General features: G+C 38.8%; 1 pseudogene; it reads left to right on the top strand.

Moving 5' to 3' along the window:
- The first annotated feature begins 1289 nt into the window (after positions 1-1289).
- On the top strand, positions 1290-19572 carry LOC122351465 (annotated as a pseudogene).
- The last annotated feature ends 526 nt before the right edge of the window (positions 19573-20098 follow it).

The raw sequence follows: 20098 nt of genomic DNA, 5'->3' as shown, positions 1-20098 counted from the left end.
ACAGCTAAGTGCACTTCTTTTCACAAGGGAAAGTTAATATTTAAGTAAAAGTGTGAAGAGATAATTAGACAGATGGTCCTTGCTTTTAACAATTAGGTTATGCTATGCTCCATGATTTTATTGTTTTTAATGATGTGCACTTTTACATAAATACATTAGTTAAATGTGAATTTGAATCATTATGATATTGTAATATCGCTTGTACTTTGCATGGTATTGCAAAAAATACTGTAGAGCTGCAACAGTAAAGAAAACATGGTATTATAATATCACCATGTTCATAAGTGGTATATTTTTGTTCATTTTGTTGGCGAATACAGCTTGGCTGCACGTTAGCCACAAAGCGCTAGTGATAGTGCGTGATCATTATGTTTAATAAGGTTAATATGGCTTATGAGGCAGGACAACAGTAGTTATGTTTGTGGTTATCCTCACGCGCGAGGTAATAGGCTTCCTCGGTCCTGCAGTGAATTCTGGGTACTTTGAGCACGTGTGAGATGCAGACAGAGACGAGGGCAGACAGACAGTGTCTCCTGACGATAGGGATGTCAGAGAGCATCTCAGTCATGCATATATACACCCACACAGGCCAAAGTATAGATTCATCATGTGAAGATGATCGTTGTGTCTTGATGTTTGGTTCTGTTCTCTCCTAACTGTCACGCACTTTGAAGCATTTCATGGGTGATTCTACGTTAACTGTTATAAACCAGCTGAGAAATGTTCCTCAGACATTTTGTTTTTGGTAATGTAACATAATTATTACACTATAAATTACAAAGCTATTTTCTTTTTTTTTCATTGTGCATGGGTCATTTTGTGGTGTTTCTGTATGCTAAATTCTAGCATTTTATAAAAAGAACAGTTTATACTGCAATGGAAATTTGCAAAATATGTTCTCCTAAAATACATTATTTTACATTCAATTTTAAGTGTATTATTTTTGTTATTACTTAGTTTGTCTACATTTTAAAATACTTTTTCTTCAGATTATGTAAAATAAATAACTATTTATACGTATTATTCATGGGGAATTGCTCAGACATGTTTGCAACGCTTTGTAGAATGACCCTGGTGCTCTTGTGATATTGTTTAACATGTATTAACTTATTCATTGAATCTTTTGTCCCTGTGTTTCATGTGAATGGAGTTTTAATCTATTTAAACTATAGTAATCCTAAAGCCCTCTGTAAAGCATATAGAGCACGATCAGACGGACTCTTTCAGAAGAAAGCTCATGAATGGTTGATGAGATGGGTGGCTGGGTAGCGTGCTTGTTGCTAGGCAGCATGAGTCCAGCTGCCTCAATCAGAGTCAAGGAGTCTTTGATGCTCTGGGTCAGGTGTTCTCTACTGAGCACGCTCAGTACCATCTTAACCAACCCCATGGGCATACGGCCTTACATTGACTGACAGACTGTTGTGTGAAACTGTCCCCACCATCCTTCACAGTGACCTTTCCCCTGCTTTTTTTTATATCTCATCCTCTCCATCTTTCTCTCTCTCTCTCTCTATGTCCTATCTTCTCCTGACACTATCTCTGTCTAAAGGCTGCTCCAGTCAACAGTCGAGTGTCCTCTAAGATTCAGCAGCTCCTAAACACTTAAAAAGGCCAAAGAGACCCCTTTACGAGTTCTTTGTTGATGATTTTGAGGAACTTTTGGACGGTAGGTTACATCTAGAAATCTAATTCACGTGGTGTTTGCTCAGCTAATGATCTTGCTTGTTCAACATTTAAATAGTTTGGTTAAGTGTTCAATGTAAGCTGGTCCTGCAGCATGTTCTTCTGAAACCTCTACCTCCCAGCTCCACCTGTCTAGGAATGTGTCTCCTTTCACTTTTAGATACAAACTCACTTACCTTGGGGGAATTCACACCACCATTTTGATCAAGTCAGGTGGTGGGCAAAGAAAGTTGGCACTGACATACCTCACTTCGAGTCTTTGTATGTGCTCCATGTACCACAACGCAAACACCGACTGTGACACAATCCATTTATTATGTCGGTATTTTACCTATTCGTAATTTTATTTTCTTTCCAAGAGCTCAAGCATATCCATAGAATGGTGCATCAAGCTAATTGATGAAGAAAAAAAAGGCAAACATATCAGATGTGCCCTTGCAGATTACAAGTGATCGAGGGCCTCGAACGTTTCAGTTCAACCCAGAATGCATCCTTTATCTGCTATAGGGTTTTATAATTATGAAATTGAAATTATGTGGCTAACTGAGGAGAGCTGTACCAATACACTTGGCAGGCAAAAGTTGGCAAAAAAAAAAAAGATTTACTGGCATTAAACTAGGAACCTCAGTCAAATGCTAAATAGTTTAGACTTGAAATTGAGTTCTTTTGTAATGAAATGTCACATCATGGTAGCGAGGACAAACACCAATCACATTTCCTTCAGAGAACATCTCACACTTAATATACTGTATATATATATATATATATATATATATATATATATATATATATATATATATATATATATATATATATATATATACTTTAATCTCACAAAAGGGTTTTACAAAAACATGAAGAGTTAGATTGAATATCTTTATTTGTAACATTTTGCTATTTAGTCAAAAACTGCTTCTGATCCAGGAGACAGGACAATAACATAACAACATATTTGTGAATTGTTTCTACCTGATGTGTGTCATGTCACTGTAAAGGGCTGAAACGGTTCTTTTTTAGCAAAGACAGGTTAGGTTACTGATGTATATAAATCAGCATATGAAAACTATTTCTCAAAGATCATGTGACGGCACTGAAGACTGGAGCAATGACCACTGAAAATTGTCGCAGGAATAAATTCAAACATATATTAAATATATTCATTTTAAGTCATAATAATATTTTTGCAGTTGCAACCTTGGAAAGCAGAGCACACATTTTTCAAAAACATAAACAAAACTAAACAAAAAAAATGGTATGAATGGTATTGCATTAAAAAAAAGTCTTGTTCAAGGTTCTTTATTTGTCACATACGTATTACATACATATTGAGAAAGTGGACCTGTTTACTGAGAGTGTGCAGTTACCTGCTCCTGTTTCTGTGGTAACAGTGACTTCTCTGATTGGTCAATCTCAAGTCAGGATTTTATTCAGCAGTTAAATTGCTGAAATGTTTACAAATTATTGCTCAAGTCAGTTTCTCAGAAAATGAATGGCATGTTTTAACATATACCTTGATTCATATATAATTTGTTTGATTTATATTATTTTAATATTGTGATTATTATTTAATATAGTTGTTATATGCAGTACGGTACAGTGATCCACACATTTGCAGGTTATTAAAGTTATTAAAATGTTTGAGAAACCCTGTGAATCTATCTCTTTTTGTTTAGCTAGCCATTCCTTACATCTCTTGAAAATATGCTGTGAAATATTCTTTTAATATTCTCTTAGCAGCAGCATCTTTACTTTATATTCTTCTTCTCTATCTCTCTCTCTCTCTCTCTCTCTCTCTCTCTCTCTCTCTCTCTCTCTCTCTCTCTCTCTCTCTCTCTCTCTCTCTCTCTCTCTGCTTTTCTTTGTCTTTCTGTTCCAGACACACAAAATCAATCAAATCTATTTTAAGCCGTGTCACATCTCATCCTCGGGATGCATAAGTCACCCTGAGATGCTTAGTGACATTTAAAATAACTCTCACATAAACTCTGCTCCAAAACCCAGCATCTATCATCAAGCCACAGAAATGATATTAAACACTCTATATAGGCAGGAGACTCAACTCATCGTAGTGATTTCAATAAGCCAAAACAATAATGCATTTCATAGGTGGCAAATAATAGATTTTTAATTACACTGACTGAATGTCTTAGTATCTGAAAGTTTGTTTATATATAATCCGCCTAAAATCTGCATAATGTTTATTTGCATAAAGCAAACCGCACGGGTAAGTTAGTAGAATATAATGGTTGGTGAATATAAGCTTTGTTGTATACTGATGCTTTAATATTTCATGCCTGTCTCTGAGATGATTTCTATCATCTGCAGTCCAGCATCCAGATCCAAACCAGCCAAGTCTTAGGAGGGGGTGAGATGAGACCCTGAATGGGGAGCCTCTGGGGGTGGTCACTAACTGGCCTCCGTCATTACTGGCCTCTTACAGCGCTGGGGCACCACGCAACCCAAGAGCCCCTGCCTCACCGCACTGGACAATGCCGAAAACCCGCTCTATACATTAACATACGGTACAGCAGAACCTCCCATTGAATCGAATGCAGCGATAATGTACTGCTTATATCTTCTTCTTATATTATGCATTTTGCTTTTTATTTATGTGTAGTGCTAGTGTACTCATGAACTCTCATTCCTAAGGGAACAGTGTAGGTTTGATTGTGTGTTTTGTAAATATGTTTCCGTGAGGGAAGTTGTGGACGCGGAGTCAGAAACTTGCCTATACGCTGCTGAACAAACTGAGCACCAGGAATGAACCACTGCTGCGGCCTGAGACAGAGTGAGTGTCCTTTCATGCACTTTCACATCCTTTTACACCTTGCATTAACTGTCCATTCTGTCATGCAAGATCCTGCTCCTCGCAGGATCCTGTCTTCTTTCATCACTGATCAAAGACATAGCAGGTTACCATAAAGTCATGTTCAAACAAACTAGTAGACTAAGTAGGCTTAGTAAATGTAAGTAAGTCCCAATTTCAATTCTCATACACTTTTCTAAGCTATTTTGTGATATCAAAAAGAAAAAAAAATCCAATAAGAAACTGTGTTAAAATAACAGAATTAACCAAAACCATTTAGTTTGACCATGTTTAGCTAAATTTTAATACAATTTAAATGACATGACCAACTTAGTTGAAATTGAAACTTAGTTTTATTATTAACTAAAATTATTTAAAACATTGTTTTGTTAAGAGAAATATTAGATTTAAAACCTAGATTAAATCTTACATGACAATTAGAAATGTTTTAGTTTTATTTATATAAATGTGTGTGCGTTTGCACAGAATACAAGTAACACAAAAACAGTAGCAGTGAATAACCTTAAAGGGACAGTTCACCCAAAAATGAACATTCTGTCATCATTTACTCACCCTGAAGTTACAAATCTGTATGATTTTCTTTGTTCTGCCTAACACAAAGGAAGATATTTTAAAGAAAGGAAGCAGGGCTATTTTGGGTCACCATTGACTTCCATGCTAGGGAAAAATTACTATAGGAATCAATGGTGACCCAAAACAGACTTACAGACTTTCTTTTTCTTTTGGGTGAACTATTCCTTTAATGCAAGAGGTTCACATAAATCCTTTGTGTATATCTCCGCAGGTTGCACTTGTGTTTCCCAACAATGATCCTGTGATGTTTATGGTGGCTTTTATGGATGCCTTCTGGCGGAGCTGGTGCCTGTGCCCATAGAGGTGCCACTCACTAGAAAGGTATTAATCAGCATTACACCAGCACACAGACAACAAACACCATCAAAGATTTCAACCACGATAGAGCCCCCTGCAGGAAAACACACTATATGACATCCTCACATCACAGCATTATCCTTGAAAAAAAGCTTTTATTTTTTTTCAAAACTCAAACTACTGTATGGTATGAGCACGAATAGTATACTGCTAATCAAAAGATAAGTACTGTTTTCTAAGCATTGGTATGTGAGCATACGTGAATAACCAGTCACACGGTCCTTGGGATTTTCTCTTCTGTAAATGACCTGAATGTCTTCTATCTAAAGGTATTGTGAGCTGTCATGAGCTGAAGGCATCAAAGCGCATTAGGTTTGATTAATAGAGCTAATGTTCCTGATGGAGACGACTAATCCTTTAAAATGAAGGACAAGATACCACACACGATGCCTTAATGCCGTGCTAGTGATGAAAGGCGGAGGGGGAGTGAGTGGACTGCAGATGGGTGTTGTATTGATGACTGTGTGTGTCTCTCTCATCAGGATGCAGGCAGTCAGCAGGTGGGGTTTCTGTTGGGCAGCTGTGGGGTCACTCTGGCCCTGACCACTGATGCCTGTCAGAAGGGTCTGCCCAAAGCACAGACCGGAGAAGTTGTCACTTTTAAGGGTGGGTGATCCGTACAAGCCAGCCACTTCATCTCTGTTTAATGCTGCTGTTTCTTCTCCTCGGGTATAAAGCGTGTGTATGTTTTTACAGGCTGGCCACGGCTGCTGTGGTTCGTCACTGACGGAAAGCATGTGGTAAAGCCTCCTAAAGACTGGCATCCTCCATTAAGAGACGCTAGCAACGAGATTGCATACATAGAGGTCAGAAACATTCTTTCTTTCTTTCTGCTTGTCTATCTGTCCATCCATCCATCATCTATCTATCTATCTATCTATCTATCTATCTGCCCATCCATTGATCATTTTATCCCTTTCCTTTTACTTTTTATCTAATCTGTCTGTCTCTGTCATCCATCCATCCGTCGGTTTATCTGATCATCTATCCATCCGTCTCTCTAACTGTGTGTCTGTCTTTCTGAACGCAGTATAAGACCAGTAAGGAGGGCAGCACTATGGGCATCACGGTGTCTCACTCTGCTATGCTGGCTCACTGTCATGCTCTCACACAGGCTCATGGATACACAGAGGGTGAGTGTGTGTGTGTGTGTGTGTGTGTGACTTCCACGCAAACACACAGGCTCTTCTGAGACCGGCCACTGCAGGTCTAGAGTGTCCTACTTCCACTCTCTAAATAACCAGACACAGCAGCTCCTGCAGTGAACACACTCTTACCCTCTTCTTCCACCTCTGTATAAACCTTTAAAACTGGTTTGCACATGTAATTGTTATCCAGGGGGAACTAAGATTAAAAAAAGAAGGTTTTAATATAATGGTTTATTTGCTGCTGTCACATACATCACACCATTTATTACTGGATTATACACCACAAAATATTTACTGTGATTTTACTCACTGTAGGTGAAATTATAACAAATGTTTTGGACTTCAAGCGAGATGCTGGTCTGTGGCACGGGGTCCTCACGGTAAGTCAGACACATGTTCGATATGTTCGCATACACTCACACTGATACAGAGTTAGATCCCTTCGCGCTCATCCAGCTGTCTTTTGCTTTCTTAACCTGTGTCCTTGGCAACGGCTGTCATGGTGATGTTCAGAGTGTGATGAACCGAATGCACGTGATCAGCATCCCGTACTCACTGATGAAGGTCAACCTCTCTCCTGGATCCAGAAAGTCCACACCTATAAAGGTGAGCCTGTGTGTCATGATCTTTACCACAGAACTATGACCACTTATGTGTGGATAAATCAAATGAATTAAATAAGATGTAGTTGCTGTTTATTTAAAATTGAAATGTATTTTCTTCAGATTAGGGGCTTTTTATTGGCTCAGTTCCAAGAGTTTATTCCAAACTTCTTTTATTCCACTGATCTCAAACCTCCGAACAGCAGAGTACTCTATACTCCACGTTTCTTCAGATCATATGTATTATGAAGATTCATTCATAATATTGAAAAAGACACTTTTGCACCTACAGGTGGAATGATGTAACTACAGAAAGAGGAGTTTGTGAACTTTTTATACAAAATACATTCTGCTGGATTAAAATTGTTCAAAAATGTTGTGTATTATGCAAACAGAGCATTTTAAGAAAACCTGCAGATTTTGCAGTGACACGTAATTTTAAGTTTAATACTGCTTCTCTGTGCAGACGGTAAGAAACGTTTCACATCATAGCTGTTACTACACTGATTACTTGCTGTATGACTGTCTGCATGTTTCCATGTCCTGTTTTTCAAACAGCGCGTGTAGCAGTGGTGAAATCCAGGGACATGCACTGGTCACTTTTAGCGCAGCGGGATCAGAGAGACATCAGTCTCAGTTCTCTCCGCATGCTCATCGTTGCTGATGGAGCAAACCCATGTGAGTAAACACTTAATTCCAAATCGAATGGAACTCATCCTTGACTCTCACTAGAACATTAAGCATGCTGTGTATATTGAAATGCAGGGTCTATTTCGTCCTGCGATGCCTTCCTCAACGTCTTTCAGGCCCGTGGTCTTCGGCCAGAGGTGATCTGCCCATGTGCAAGTTCTTCCGAGGCCATGACTGTCGCCATCCGCAGGTACACCGGTGACATTACAGCAGCTTACTACTGTGAAACCACCACTGTGCTTGTACATGCAGGACTCCGCTTATTATTTCATATAGCGTCTCAGAAAGGACAATGGCATTTTGCATTTCGCTTTGCATATGGCAGTGTCATTTTCCAGAGCCCAAATGCATGTCGACTGACTGTGTCTGTGTGTGTTCAGGCCTCCAGAGATGGGTGTTCCTCCTCCGGGTAAGGCAGTGCTGTCCATGAGCGGTCTGAGTTATGGGGTGATTCGAGTAGACACAGAGGAGAAGCTCTCCGTGCTCACTGTCCAGGATGTAGGACAGGTCATGCCTGGAGGTGAGACCTGCTTTACTGAAAAACAGCTTTGACTGGATGAAAAGTGTGATTTAAAATGATATGTTTTTATGGCAATCCATGTTTAACATTCTATTATTCCGAATTTTTGATTTCTCTTGTGAACTAATGTACTGTCTCTGTGTGTGTGTGTGTGTGTGTGTGTGTGTGTGTGTGTGTGTGTGTGCGCTGCGCTGTGTGTGTGATCCGGGTGGAGGGCACGCCATACCTGTGTCGAACGGATGAGGTTGGAGAAATCTGTGTGAGCTCCAGCAGTACAGGAATCTCCTACTATGGTCTGCCAGGCATGACCAAGAATGTTTTTGAGGTATACAGAAGGTCCGATGATTTGTATAGATTTAGAGTTGTTCAATTAATATTAGATTTTGGTTTTATTTTGATTAAATGCGCAACCTTAGTTAGTTAGTTAAATATTTCTGTCAAAGATTCACTGAGCCATTCTGTAGGCATTTTGTTATTACACTTTACAGAAATGTCTGAGCTTATGATTCAAGCAGTCGTCTCTAGAAAGGCTTGAGCATTTTCCCTACGACAATATAGATAACGAAAACCACTCACCATTGCAAAGAGCTATAAGCTATATGTTATAATCCTGTTAAAAAGTTAGTGATGCAGCGAAATAAAGACTGTTGTTTTGCTTTCAGACCATTCCCGTGACGTCATCAGGAGCTCCAATCAGTGACAGACCCTATACACGCACATCTCTCCTGGGCTTCATCGGGCCGGTGGGTTCACATGTCTTAAACCATTGCTTTTGAAACAGAACCGTCTTTTAAATCAACACATCTTTTCTGGATTGTTTCTCGTATTACAGGATAATCTGGTGTTTGTGGTGGGAAAGATGGATGGCTTGATGGTGGTGAGCGGCCGGAGACATAACGCAGATGACGTGGTGGCCACAGCGCTGGCCGTGGAGCCCATGAAGTTTGTGTACAGAGGAAGGTAGCTCAAGCGTCATTTACTCTCGACTTGAGATGAGCATGAATCTCTGCTCAGACTGAGGGCTGCATCTCTGTTCTCTGTCAGGATTGCGGTTTTCTCTGTATCGGTGCTGCATGACGAACGCATTGTTGTGGTGGCAGAACAGAGACCAGACGCCTCGGAGGAGGATAGCTTCCAGTGGATGAGTCGTGTGCTGCAGGTCAACACACTCACATTTACACACACTGCATAGACTTCTATTGTCTTTTTAACACAGCTAGTTAAAAACATATTTTAAAAGCTGCAGTCAGTTAGTTTTGCCTCTTTTTCGCTATCTATGTTTATAAAATCTGGAACTGGAATTATATCCCATGCCGTGAATTAAGCTCCGGCAAGGACGAATCTAATGTTTTGAGGTGAATGTGTAGCCTTCAGCCACTGCTGTACTTAATAATCACAGATTCTCGTCTACATCTTGAAATGTGACCCAAATAATAATATATTTTTATTAAGTAAGTGAAAAGTTATCACTATTAGTGAAGCATTACAATCGCATTTCAAACCAGTGATTAAATCCAAAGATCCATTAGCTCATATTACATCAAACCTCAAATTATTATCATTAATATACTTTATTCTCACATTTTAAAGAACATCAGCATTACGTCACTGTGTAAAGTGTGTATTAGCGCATAGATTTCAATTTACGTGACAATCTCATTTCCGATTGACACATCATTCAGTTTTCATGGTTTTGTCTTTGAAATACACATCTTGTGTAATCCAAGCCATCTGTAATCATGAGCACATTTAAAACTGGAATATAATCGAATTTCATTCACATTCATTCATATAATCCTTTCTGGTTAACGCTGCTTTAGACATGAAGCAATGACGCAGTGCCATGCTCGAATTACATGCAAAAACCCATAACCCATAACACTCAAAAACTCTATTATAAAACATTATTGTAAGTTAAGAGTGAGAATCTGGCTAAAGTAAGGCGATAGTTTTGAAAACTCACTGGTTATGTACGTTCTCAAATATTGATTTTGGATCATTTTTAATCAAAAAAAGTTACAGACTGCAGCTTTAAGCCTAAGCCTAACGGAAAACCGTATGCATTTTTGCAATTTAAAAAAACAAGTGAGTGTGAAGTCTTTACTCACACACATACATATTTTTTTACCAGGCTATCGACAGCATCCATCAGGTGGGAGTGTACTGCCTGGCTCTGGTGCCGGCTAACACACTACCCAAAGCTCCTCTGGGCGGCATCCACATCTCAGAGACCAAACAGCGCTTCCTGGAGGGAGCCCTGCACCCCTGCAACGTCCTCATGTGCCCCCATACCTGCGTCACCAACCTTCCCAAACCTAGACAGAAGCAGCCGGGTACAGGTGAGGCCTGTGTGAGTCCTGGGTGGTTGTTTTTCATTTTATCCATACTTTGCACCTCATCACATGACCTGTTGTTTCAGAGGTGGGTCCTGCTTCCATGATTGTTGGAAACCTAGTGGCTGGAAAGAGGATTGCACAGGCCTGTGGGAGAGATGTTTCACAGCTGGAGGACAATGATCAGGTAGAGATCAACGCCATTTCATGAAGTCAGTGAAGATACTTCTGAAAAAAAGAGTATTCATTATGGAAATACTTTGTTTTAAAGAGTGTGCTTAAATGCAAACTTAATGTAATGTTTTCAAACACTTAACTCTGTGTTAATTGGATTTTTATGAATATGTATTATACAAAGATTTTATTAAATGCAATTTGATGAAATTTAGAATGCTTTTTTGACCTGCATAAGTAAAGACTTAAAGGGATTGCTCACCCAAAAATGAAAATGTTGTCATTATTTACTCACCCTCGTGTATTTTCTGTAAGACCTTTTATTAAGAAATCTGAGAGCTCTTTGACCTAGACAGCAAGGATCCTAACACATTTTACAAAGCTACAAGAATACTTTTTGTGTGCAAAGCAACCGAAAATAAGAAATGAGTTTCTCTTTGGTAATCTTGTCAGTTTGTCCATCCTTTGAGTGTGTGTAGGGTCGGCCGATCTGATTCCTTCTGTTAAAGTTACCTTTTTTAATAACAATGGCTGTCCCGGACAGCGGGCGATCTTACATGCTGGTAAAATCTAGATAGTAGTAGGTACTTCTCCAGATATTAATACGGTAGCTAGCATTAGTTAAGCGGTCAGTGGGAGTGCCTCCATCTAAGCTCCGCCCACAGAAACATTACTAAAAGTCTATAGTATTTACTATAAATTGCTATAGTATTTTTTCATAAGAGGATTTTAATTAAATTAATATTATATTATCTGCAAATACAAGTTGCATCTGAATTTTAAAGTAAACTGCAGGTGCGCTTTTAATACAACAAGTGCACTTAATCACAGGGTGTGCTGTTGTCTGAATGTATCTCTCTCCTCTTGTAGTTCCTGTACATGCAGGATGTTCTTCAGTGGAGAGCTCAGGCCACACCAGATCACCCCCTGTTTCTGCTGCTCAACGCCAAGGTACAAGCTCATCATACCCCTTGGCCCAGGAAACCGTGAATACACAGTCTGACTCGGAGCACTATCATCTCACTTGGTGTGTTTTTATTTTTTCAGGGTACCGTGGCCAACACAGCCTCCTGTGTACAGCTGCACAAGCGGGCAGAGCGCGTGGCCGTAGCGCTGATGGAAAGGGGTCGGCTTAACACTGGAGATCACGTAGCACTTGTTTATCCTCCTGGTAAGAGAGAAAGAGACTTATATTACTGCGGTGTAATAAAGGGTTTCAGGTTCTGTGGGCTCAATAGCTCTCTGTCCTCCTGCTTTGCAGGGATTGATCTGATCGCCACTTTCTATGGCTGTCTGTACGCCGGCTGTGTTCCGGTCACCGTCAGGCCTCCACACCCGCAGAACCTAACCACAACCCTGCCAACCGTTAAAATGATTGTTGAGGTAACTTCAGTGCAGCGCGTGCTGTTTATCATGGCCATGCTTCCCAAGACAATAAACAGAAAACTAGCGCCCCCTTGAGACCAGACGTTATTATTGTATTAGAATTTTATAGGTAACATTTCAGCAATAATGTTAATTTTGTTAATTATTAACTATTAACTAACTAACTTTTGCTGTATATTTATGAATGAACATTAACAGATTAATAAATGCTGTAAAAACTGTTACTCGTTATTAGGTTATGAGGGTGATGTTACTCATAAGGGGTTGTTTTATTTTATTTTACTAATTAACAAATTAAGTGTCATTGCAAACAAATAATTCTAAAGCTTTTCTCATTCGAGTAAGCTGTAGTCAAACTTATATCAAAATAGCATATATTTTTGGGACTAATTCTATTAGATAATATATGTAGACTGTATTTTGTGTGTGTGTTTTAAGAATGAATATATTAACTAGTGTTATTTTAGCCAGTAACTGATTGATTAAAAACAATTTTTTTATTCCCTGCTGTAACGTTTCTACCCTGTTTCATATGTTTTCGACAGGTCAGTAAGTCTGTATGTATTCTGACGACTCAAGCAATAATGAAACTACTGAAATCCAAAGAGGCGGCAGCTGCTGTAGATATTAAAACGTGGCCATTGATACTGGACACAGGTAAAGACATCATTTACAGTTTTTTTTTACTACCGTATGATTGCATTGCCTTGTTAAAAGAAACAATAAACCTTGTTAATTCGTTCCATTCAGATGATCTCCCAAGAAAGAGAATCCCCCAGATCTACAAACCTCCCACCCCAGAGATGCTCGCCTACCTGGACTTCAGTGTTTCTACCACAGGAATCCTTGCTGGGGTCAAGGTGCAGTCTAACCTGCCGTGCCGTAGCCAGTGACACGTTCATTTCATGTGGGTTTGACGTTTCTAACGCTGTGTGTTTCTCACAGATGTCCCATGCTGCCACCAGTGCCTTGTGTCGCTCTATCAAGCTGCAGTGTGAGCTGTACCCCTCTCGACAGATCGCCATCTGTCTGGACCCTTACTGTGGCCTGGGCTTTGCCCTCTGGTGTCTCTGCAGGTGAGAGACAGTTCACGCCTCGGATACTCTAATATTATACTATTTACGTGAACGCTCAGTAATGTAAATCGTGCGCGTGTTTGCAGTGTGTACTCCGGCCATCAGTCTATTTTGGTTCCTCCCCTGGAGCTGGAGAGCAATCCGTCTCTGTGGCTTTCTGCTGTCAGTCAGTATAAAGTACGAGTGACGCTTCTGTTCGTGATTCGTGATGGAGATGTGTACCAAAGGCCTGGGCTCCCAGACCGAAGCTCTGCGGGTCAGTAATATACAGTAGTCACGCACCCTTAGTAAACCTAATCAAGGGCATGAGCTGTATTTGATTTGAGTTTAACCTGCCTCTGTGCACCTGTAGTTGAGGAATGTGAATCTGTCGTGGTGTACGGACCTGTATGGTGGTGGCTGAAGAACGTCCCTCGCATCACACTCACACAGTCTTTCTCCAAGATCTTCAAAGATCTGGGGCTCTCCTCGCGGGCCGTCAGCACCACCTTCGGCTGCAGGGTCAATGTGGCCATTTGTCTTCAGGTGAGTTGTAGAACTTAAACGTGTCCTTCTTAAAGACCCGTTCACATTAAGTGCAAAGCGTCCACGATTTTTATCATGACAAGTATAATGCACTATAAATCTCGTATATCGTTTTGTTATTGCAATAGGATTGATATAGCGTTTTCTCCAAGGTTATCGAAATTTAATATCGCACTTGGTTTGAAATATTTTGTTGTATTTTTTGTTGCATCGCTCTTTGTGTGAATGGGCCTTTATCTGCCGTAACTGTTTAAAAATCATTTTCTGTACCCTTATGTTCTGTTCACTGGCCTGGATGCCCGTCTGTAACTGTATGTATATGTATCTGTTTGTGTATTAAATGTACGCCTGTGTTTGTCTGCTGCTCCCTGCCCTCTCGTCAGCCCAACAGGCTGGGCAAGTTGGCTGAGCAGGTACTGTGACCCAGATGGGGACCACAGGGGTGCTAGCAGGGGGCTTCCAGGACGCTTGTAAAGGCTTTGCTTTTCATATGCCTCTGTTTGTGTGTGCGTGTGTGTGAAATGCTCATGTGCATGACATAAAGAATGCTTCGCTTCCAGTCTCTACGTATGTAATAGTTTTCATTATATTGTAATATGTGTGCCAGCACTGTTACACACAGTACCATATATTATTTCATAAGACGAAATGAGATGATCCATATACACTGCTTTTTTAGCTTAGATTTTTTTTGTTTTGTTTCCAGCCAAAAAATCGAGAAATTCTTAAATCGTGATTTTCTCAATATTGTCTTGTTTTCAGAAAAAAACAAGTCAAAATTAAGCGGCTTTTTGCTTAGAACAATCAAAATAATCTACCAGCGGGTTAAGATAATTAATGTTATTTCAAATTGGCAGATTATTGTAAAAACTCTTTCTTTCTGAAAACAAGAAAATATTTTCTATAAAATCTTTGATTTAAAAAAAGAAATCTAGGCTAGAAAAGTGTTTTTGCAGTGTACTAATGTGTACTAATCTCATCTATCTGTCTGTCTGTCTATATATATATCTATCCGTCTATCTAAGTAGTCAAAAAATGGCAAGCGTCTGTTAATGAAAAGCGACTTTAATGTCTATATGCTTGATTTTCATTTATTCTGACAGAATGTATTCATATGCCTGCTCTGCTCTTCACAGCTTTTGTGCTTGGCCATGCACTTACTATATATTCACTCTAGGCTGTGCCCAAGCAACGCTTGTAGCTGTGCATATACAGTAGTGTAAACTCACTTATATACGAGCTGTGTTTGCAATACAGAGGTTACATTCGTGAGCGGGTCATCGTAACTGTTGTATGCCTCATTCCATCCAATAATGCTTTACAATAAACCGCAACGAGAGTAAGATGTTTTACGAGAACTAAGAGAAAAACAGTTTTACAGTGACTAAGTTGATAGTTCACCCCAAAGTTCGGTTCCCATTGACTTTCATTATATGTTTACAGTGGAGGTCAATAGGAAGCAAAACCCAAAACAGTTTACTAACCTTTACACAAAAACATTTCGATTTTGGACCGAACTATCCCTTTAAAGGAAACGTATGACAAATTCTCTGCTACTTCCGTCTGTGGAGGTAAAGCATGTCGTGCTGGGAATGCATTTACTGTTTACGATCTGTCATTTGTTTCACAAGCGGAAACAGAATTGTTTGATACGATGTTTCTGTGTCAGACCGGTCGAACAAACAAAAGATCTGCCTTGATAGCACCGCTGAGCTTATAGTTCAACGTGCAGGTGGCTTGTAGTTGTCACTGCCTATTAAAAGAAATTATAGCAAAACAAATGACGCACTTTGCCTTTAAGAATCCATGTTCAGCGTATTATCCTTTCGAGAAGGTCCTATGTGTCATCACGTATAATATCAGCGCTGGTTCAGGGTAACGGAGTACATGTGTTAGTGCCTGAAGGTGGATCAGCAGAATGAACACAGAATCTGTGGTGGCAGATATATCACGGAGCTCTCTCTTTGTTTGCAGGGCACCGCTGGGCCGGATCCTACCACAGTATATCTAGACATGAGGGCTCTGCGACATGACAGGTGCTATAACAAACCCTTAAGATCGCCAGTCTATATTCTGTTGTTTATCTACCAATATGTATGTAATTTAAGTGTTTTAATTAAAAACGTTCAGTTGTATATGATCTCTTTTTTCGAATCATTCAGGGTTCGATTAGTTGAGAGAGGATCGCCGCACAGTTTGCCACTGATGGAATCTGGGAAGGTGAGATATTTTCTGAATAACAAATACGCTGCAATGTAAAAGTTCGGAGGAATTCAAATTTTTTATGTTTGTGCAACAATGGTCTCTTATTCTAGCCAAAGCTGCATTTATTTGATGTAGCATACAGTTTGCAGTATAAAACACTAATATTGTGAAATATAATTGCATGGAAAATAACTGACATGCAAAGCCAATCATTTTTAGAAATCATTTTAATGCGGTAATTTGTTATATATTTTTACTGGTGCTCAATTATTAAAAATGTAATCCAAGGTTTAAAAGTTTTTCCTGCTACATTCACTTTTTATTATTTTATAAATCTTTGAAATTCAATTCTTTTGTAACATTATGAAGGTCTTTGCTGTCACTTTTGATCAATTTAATACATTCTAAATAAAGTTTTTTTTTGTTTTTTATCTTGAATGGTAGTGTCAAGGTTTAAAAACACATTAAGCAGTTTTTAACACTGATGATAGCAAAGTTTCTGGAGCAGTAAATCTGATTTCTGAAGGATCGTGTAACACAGAAGAATGATGCTGAAAATGTATTTTTGTATCACAAGAATAAATTAATTTTATAAATATATTAAAACAAAAATATTTCACAATATTACTGTTCAATCAAATAAATGAAACCTTGGTGAGCATAAGAGATTTCTTTCAAAAACATAAAAACGTAATTAATCTTAAACTTTATTTTTATTTAATGAAACTAAATATTTATTTGAAATGTATTATATTTCTCAACACACAGATTCTGCCTGGGGTGAAAGTTATAATTGCCAACACGGAGACCAAAGGACCTTTAGGAGATTCTCATCTGGGAGAAGTGAGTGTGAAATGTGAACGCGAGTGTTATTAACCACAGAGAACCACATCTGAGCTCCCAAATAAGTAGTGTTACCTGCAGAGTCTGTTATATTGTATCATGTGTGGTGAGCTGATGGCACTGTATTTAAAAACAGATCTGGGTGAGCAGCCCCCATAATGCCACAGGATACTATACGGTTTATGGTGAAGAGGCGCTGCACGCTGACCACTTCAGCACCAGACTGAGCTTCGGTGACACGCAGACGGTTTGGGCTCGCACTGGATATCTCGGCTTCCTGCGGCGCACAGAACTCACAGATGCCAGCGGAGGTACCGTACGCATGGGATGAAAACCAAACACATTCCAGATATTTCTGAAGTGACTTTCCAGTTTAAATTCATGTTCAGTAAACGTTCAGCACACACCCTGACAAGCTAATAAATTAACTTAGTGTTCGCGCATTGTTTTTGGGATATACTCAGACAAAAATCTGTTGCACTGTCTAATAAATAGTTTCTGCACATTATTCCAGAGCGGCATGATGCCTTGTACGTGGTGGGTTCTCTAGATGAGACTCTGGAGCTGCGAGGAATGCGCTACCATCCCATTGATATTGAAACATCTGTCATAAGGTCCCATAAGAGCATCGCGGAGTGGTAAGCAATGGTTTTTAAAATCATTTCAACCTTTTACTTAAATCTTTACTTAACCACTCATGATTAAACACTGTTAACACAACTTTTTTACTTAATTCCTTGGCGTTAAAGGAAGTTTAATACAAGAAGGAGTTAAAGGTGTTGAGTATAAGATACAATCTGTGGCATGCTGTCAGCTAACTTACTTCCTGAAACACAAGTTGATGTATTTTTGTTATGCGAAAGTTCTAAGACCACTAAATAATTATTGCTGGCAGGTCAAACACACTAATTGATATTCTAATATTCTCTAACATTGTTAAATCTAATATTGGTAACTACACAGACACCATTCCTAAACATACTTTAAAGAAGCAGCCTATACTTGTGCCTATTATTCATATTGTTCTTGGAATATGGTTAAAGTGTACTGCTGAATGTACTGACAAACATTTACGGTAAACTAAAATATACTTTAATGTCATTCGTATTGAAACTTAAATGTCACGTATTTAAATATATTAATTGCACATCCAATTTAGTATATTATTTAATATGTATTAATATGTAATACTGAATAACACACTAGTGTTAAAACTACAGTTAAGTACTTTGTATGCACATCATTTAGTTGCTTGACATTATTACAAAGTGCACTTTTTAAATGTGTACTTTTTCGTGAAACGTACTTTACGTACACTCCTCTTCATTACTATTATAATATCTGCATGTAGTTTTTTAAATAATATTTCAAGATTTGAAGCATGCTACAAGTGCACATTCAATATGATTAAGTGCACGTCTTTATCAAGGAAAGGACAAACAGGAGAAGTCACATTTCTGAGATACTCGACTGCATGAATGCTGTTGATAAAGTTTAATTTAACTGGAAGCATTCCTTTAAGACAGTGGTTCTCAACTGGTTTGGCCTTGGGATATATATATATATATATATATATATATATATATATATATATATATATATATATATATATATATATATATATATATATATATAATATATTTATTCTAAGAATATGACTAATACTGATTAAATACCCTAGCAGTGGTTTAAACATACAATATGACACAAAGTGAAAATAATATGATATATGGGTATAATATATGGGAATAATATGGGTTATGGAAACAACCATTACAATGCAATAATATAAGTATCGCAAATGTCATTTTCTTTGAGAAACACTGCTTTAAGAGTTCCTGAAGACTGTTTTTTCCCCGTATTAATATCTTGCTGTATGAAATGTTTTAATTTCATTACCCTTTAATGGGTAATATTAACAAAATTAGCCATGTTTTGATACTGTTTTTCACACTTACAGGAATAGTTCACTCAAAAATTAAAATTCTGTCATCATTTACTCAACCTGAAGTAGTTCCAAACATGTATGCATTTCTTTGTTCTGAAAAGAATGTATATTTTTAGAAAGTTTGTCACCATTGGCTTCCATAGTAGGAAAAAGAAAATACAATGGAAATCAGTGGTGACCCAAAACAGCCTGGTTACAAACTTTCTTCAAAATACCTTCCTTTGTGTTCAGTCAGAACAAAGAAATCCATACAGATCTGGAACTACTCGAGGAGACTAAATGATTACAGAATTGTCATTTTGGGTGAACTATTCCTTTAAATGCACCTTTCTTCTCCTCACTCTTTTTCTCTCCTCTCTTCAGTGCTGTGTTCACGTGGACAAATCTCCTGGTGGTGGTGGTGGAGCTTGAGGGGTCAGAACAGGAAGCTCTGGATCTTGTTGCTCTGGTGACCAACGTTGTTCTGGAAGAGCACTATCTCATAGTGGGGGTGGTTGTGGTGGTGGACCCTGAGTCATTCCTATCAACTCCAGAGGAGAGAAGCAGCGCATGCACTTGCGAGACGGCTTCCTCGCGGACCAGCTGGACCCTATATATGTGGCCTACAACATGTGAGAATGTGTAACACGGAGAAGAAACCAGATGCCAGGAATATCTGCATATGCAAATTTACAAAGGAAGCGCCAGGGGAAGTTCAGACATGCTTGCCTCTTCCTCCACAGACATGAAGAGTCCTTGATGGAGCTATGCAGTTTATTTTTTATATCAAACTGTCAGAATGCCTTGCAAATAAAACTCTGATTCAGTGGTCAGGGCAAATGACTTGATTTCATCTCCTGTTTTACTTGTGTGACACAAAGTTCATTTTTTATTCAAGCACACTTGTCCTGCACATGACACATGCGTGCTGAATGTTCCCCTGTGTGTGAGGAGGACCGGCCCAAAAGGGGCAATGGAGTGCCTGATGTCAAAACAAGATACAGACTGCAGGACTACGCCTTTGTAATTTCAAGGGCATGTGAAAATGTGTAACGCACTTCATTTCAATGCATTACTACACCTTCATAGAAGCTGTAGCTGTAAAAATGCACAAACCAGTTTTTGTTTGGTTTGTTCTCTTTTCACACCAACGCCGATTTTTGGTAAATGTTTAATCTGGAGACCAAATGGCAATAAGGATGGATGTGAGATGGAGAAATGGAAGTCTT

This window comes from Puntigrus tetrazona, chromosome 9 (assembly GCF_018831695.1).
Source record: "Puntigrus tetrazona isolate hp1 chromosome 9, ASM1883169v1, whole genome shotgun sequence".
NCBI classification, from domain to species: domain Eukaryota; kingdom Metazoa; phylum Chordata; class Actinopteri; order Cypriniformes; family Cyprinidae; genus Puntigrus; species Puntigrus tetrazona.
Note: the sequence above shows the minus strand (reverse complement) of the source record. Positions and strands in the feature narration are given on the sequence as shown.